Here is a 5,387-nt window from a genome sequence, read left to right on the forward strand (position 1 = left end):
GCATCTGGAGGGCAGAGATTGTTCCAGCTATTGGATGGGGGGCTTATTTAAGTTTTTGTTTCAAGAATCTTTAAGACCCATTTGTAATAATGTCAAACTAAAACCTTTACTACTTGTGAAAAATAATAAAAAAGTCTATGTCTTAAAAGCAGTTCCTCTTCATCCAAAGAAAGAGAAGAACGAGAGAGGTAAAGGCACATAGATATAGTCTGTGTTTGTGTTTGTCTAGGGGAGAATGCAGAAAGAAAATACAAGCCTCCTTCTCGTTGCAGGGTTCACCCTCTGCTTCCATGAATGTTGCTTTTGGAGGTCATGGCACCAAGCAACAGTCTGGATTAGGTCCTGAAAGAAACATGCGACAACACAGGAGAGGACACACATAAATTATACATACATTTTCTTAAATATACCTATGTTAGACTAAGTTAGTTGGACTAGTTTTTCTTGTGATAAGATGTTGACCTTAAGTGGAGTGTAGCATAGAAAACCAGTTTCACTTTTCACTGTGCATGGGACTGACCAAATTACCACAGATGAAATCATTGCTTTATCTTGAAGGCAGAACAAAATTTCTCACTTCTGTTTTCACATTCCCAGTTCTTACCTTATTTCCAGTAATGGAAGATTTGAAAAAGAACATACACTGTGACTGTAAACTGATGACATTTCTGTGAAAAGCCCAAATTGGATTTAACAGTTTAAAATATGCATGAATAAAGGCAATAATGGTGTAAATGCACAATATTCAATTAATACACTGTTATAAGTTTAGAAACGGCATTATATATTTGTTGTAACCCTAATTTGCCTTTCTACTTTGACCCTCTGATGAGGATGCAAATGCCATTTTATTATAGTCTATTGACTACATACACCAGGTTTACATTGTGTGCACAGTCTCATTATGTTTGATGATTTCCTGTCAAAAAGATTTCTGATTTAATAACTGTTAAACTAAAGACATTCACAGCTAAAAAGCTCAAACAAGATAAGTAATTACGCAGAATACTGGATTCCCATTGTCACTGGAGCCTTGGTTGTCTTCATTCTTGCTTTGAGAGTTGTTCGTGTTTACGACAGTGTTCGGAGTCTGGAAGATCACAAAAGGGTGCAATTCTCTTTTAGGCTAGGTTTCCATGTAAAGCCACACAGATACATACTCACAAATTTGACCAAAGGAATAGAAGTTTACTCAGTTGCTCAGTGAAGGGCTGCTGCACAGACTGAGGTAAAGCAGTGGGCACTTTTTCCATATTCACTAATTATACTGCTTGCACTGCTAAGAGCTGCTCCAAAGGCTGATATCTAAATACAGAAAACAAGAGCAAGACAAATTCCTTCACGAATACCAGACCATTTCCAATTATATTGCAAATCATTTCGACATGTCCACTTTTCATTTCTGCTCCATGTTGACAACCAATCAATGGACTCTTTATTAAAAATGCACTCAAAGAAAACCAGCCCACAGTTTTGCACCCTCTGCACTGGATCCATATGCATACTTTTGCTTCTGTGCCAGAGCACACTTATGCACGTGCACATTTACAAATACAAGTGCACACAGACTAATCCGGCACAGGTTCAGATTTTGGCAGCATGTCATCAGTTTTGCATTCAGCATACTTTCACACAGTCAGCGTCCTAAAAATAGCTGGCTGTCTGCCCAGCCTCTCTAACTGTCAATGAGTTATCTTCTCCTTTGCACTACCACTTTTAACCTACAGAACCTCAACCGTTAACAGCACAACCGTTTACAGGAAGAAGCAAGAGGTAACTTGAGCGTTCTGCCTTTATAAATCGTAACCCAAATGTATTGAGCACTTCTGTCTTGGGGAACCGTATCTCCTTATTATTTCTTTTTTGATGTGAAAATACCAGAAAATATGAGGGCATATATCTGCAGTTTATTTGTATTCTCATTTGTTGTGTCTGCTCTCCAGGTTGTAGTCTCAGCCCTCTTGGCCTTTTATCTGCTCGGGTTCACTATCCATCTTTGATCTCAAAATATCTTTGCCTCTGTAATTCCAGCTCAACTCTTCCTTACTTGCTTTTTGATGACGGTAAGAGATAACATATCTGCACTTATGGTGAGGAGTGGCTGCCGTTTTAACTATACTGTGACTATGCACCATAAAAACTGTAAAAATGGTGCATAGCTTTTAAAGACTCATTTATGCAACTATGGTTTGTTGATTTTATATGCAGCATGAATGATGATCCCTGTATATCTAAATACAGTCAAAAATCCTCTTAAAGAATAATAAAATTGTGTGTCTCTTTAGCAAAATATAGTTACAAGTTACTGCCACAGACACTAAACAAAGTACACAGAAAAAACAATTTGCTTGGACTATGCCACTGCATAGATGTCTCTTAAAACTGGGAAGCCTCGTGGCAGTTAAATTTTTATTTAGTGCAGCAACTTCGGCAAGCAGCTTATGTGTTGACAGGCTGGGCCAGTGTGCAGGAGCCCTGTGTGCTAAGGGTTACTGAAATGAAGCCAGGGGAAATGAAGGATGCAAGGGGTTAACTGGGGCAAGAGGGTCACAAGTTAAAGCTGGGAATGTTTTCCCTGCCTGGCCTTCCCTTGACATGAGTGTGAGTGCTACACAGATGTACCCACAGCCAGGGTTAGAAACACCTCCTTCCCTGTTGTCTCCCTAATACAGGTAAACACTGTTCCTAAAGGACAGGATGACAGAATGGACCGGACTTGGCAATGATGTAAATCAAACAGTGTTCCCAAGAAATACTGCCCCTCTTTTGTAAATAAATGGACCAATACTCTGTGACATGTCTGAGCTGTTGACAGCAGAGCTCTGCAATTTCTTTATCATCTGTTCAGTTAACTCTCTTCCATCATCATTTAATTCCATTTTAGAGCATGTACACCCTGCCTGTCACAAATGATACACATGCACAGCTGGATGTTTCACAGTGGGAACGCCACTGGTGCAGTAGACAAAGGGCTCCACGGCAGCAGTATCCCGTTACATGGGCCAACAGCCGTCAAACAGCAGTCCTCTGTTCACTAATGTAGCCTAAACTTCTGCTTTACTTAAAAACACTGGACTGGTGGTAGAAAAGGTGGTGGCACAGCAGGGTGAGGGTTAAGTTCAGTGCTGGTTGCAGTAGGGAGGAAATCCTGTCTGAGTCAAGGGTGAGGGGTCACTGGGGGTCAGTTCCTATCCTAAATCCACAGTTTGGGGTTGTCAGATAAACCTGACCTTTGGTTGATCTTCTGAAGAGAAAGCATGTAGATCGGCAAAATTATTTCTACAGTGTATTGTTGATTTGAAACATAACCTTACAAGTAGAAATCCCAGCACGCCTCAAACCAATAGAAAGATCATCACAATTATTTTAAGAAAAACATACATACACAGAGCCACCCAAATGAACCTTGCGAGGAGGCTTGTGACAGACCAGATTTCACGTCCCTTTCTGTTGACTATCAATCTGATTCACCAATACAGGAGTGTGGCTGTGATATGGGCTGCAGTGAAACAGGATCCTGCAGGCAAAGGGGAAAGAGTGAGAGCCACAGAGAGAATGAGACTGACAGAGAATGGAGACAACGGTACTCAGCTCGGCTCTGTCTCTAATCAACCTGACATGTGCGTCTTGCGTCTACTCTGCATCTCCGCTGGAAACCCCACATGTCAATTTCAACAAAGTGATGTGAGGAGTGGCAGGCAGGAAATGGGTGGATCCATGTCTGGAATTAAAAAAAAATCAAATATGGAGGACAAAGTCATATTAACAACTACAATAAAGATAGGGTATTTCACAGCTCCACTGCACTCGACAGCAACATCCTAGCACATTGCAAACCTTTAATAACCATTCCTTTATTTCAGATTCACACTTACCTCTCTTTTGGCAGTTTGAGATTGACCAGCCTAGCTCGTGTTAACACTGGGAGCCCAACCAAATCATCTGCCCTACTGCTGATCTGGTGCCTTGACCTGACACACTGTATTGGGTTATCTTGCATGCATCCAAATGTGTGTGTGTGAGTGTGTGTGTGTGTGTGTGTGTGAGTGTGCCTCAGTGTTAACGAAGAATCATGTGTCATCTCCTGGAAAGAGAGAGGGACAGACGGGGGGGGGGGGGGGGGGGAAGGGGGAAGACAGTGAAAGACATTGAAGCACTAGGAGAGAGGTCATAAGAGAAACTAAGGGAATAATGCTGTAGTTTTTCCAACTGCTTCTTGTGTCACGAACAATTATATAGTCACAGACAATCTTTGTTTAATGAGAAATTTTTGCCTTCTGTACAGACTTCAGCTCTTGTGGAAACCATATGTGGAGGTTGGGCTTTCCTTTTTTTTTTTTGCTTAGCATGGGCTGAGGGAGTCAGCTCTAAAAATAAAACACATGTTCCTCCAGGTCTGTGGGAGTAAGGGCCCCCTGTGTATTGTTTTAGGATGTGGGGGGAGGACAGGGAGGCTCTGGCCTGGAGAGTGATACTGTGGAGTGGATACAGAGAGATGCAGAGCAGAGGGGGAGGATGGGCAGGGCGGATACACTTTTAAGAAAAGCTGAGGAAAAATTCTCTATTACACACAAATGTTTGCAAGCTCCTTTGTAACATGTGCCTATGTGTTAAAAGGACAGGAACCTAAACAAAAGGCAGCTCTGTTCTTTCCTGTAATCACTGGGGGTTGAAATGCAGGTCATTATATTTTTGTAAGTCTGAGATGAGGTCAAGCTTAGTGTCCATAACTCTGAGTCCACCCCAGCTGAAAAAGTGCATCCCTGAGCCTTTTTATTGATTCATAAAGGCCTCAAGCAAACAGCAGGGATAAGAGTTCAAATGATCTGAATTGGCAGTGTACTTCAACATGCACGCTGCAAGAAAAATGCTCATTCTCTGTCTACATTTCTGTGTGCGTGTTTTCATAAGGAGAACTAAATCAAAGGAGTGTATCCATCAAGCTTAAATGATTAGAGTGAAAGTTCTTCTTGTTGAGGAATGAGTTAAAGCCAGCTGACTCAGATGTGTGGGGGGAGTTTACACAGAGCAGAGAAGAGGAAATGAAGGGATATTAAGGGAGAAATAAGCATGAGCACTGAGGGAGCTGCATATATCACGTGTCCTCCCACCTCCTACTGCTGTATCTTTGTAAACTGTTGAGCAAAGTGGAAGAGGAAAGGGGTGGGGGAGGTGTGTGTGTGCGCGCGTGTGTGTGCGTGTGTTTGTGTGTGTGTGTATGTGTGTGCATATCTGTGTGTGCGCATGCGTGTGCATGTCCTTGCAAAAGAGAAAAGGAAAAAGAGTAAAGTCAAAGATATCATGATAATCATGAATTTTTTAATTACTGTTAAAGTTAAGTCAGAAAGTCATTTTAATGTTCTCTTACTACCAATAATTCTTTTAAA

This window comes from Channa argus, chromosome 15 (assembly GCF_033026475.1).
Source record: "Channa argus isolate prfri chromosome 15, Channa argus male v1.0, whole genome shotgun sequence".
Classification (NCBI taxonomy): domain Eukaryota; kingdom Metazoa; phylum Chordata; class Actinopteri; order Anabantiformes; family Channidae; genus Channa; species Channa argus.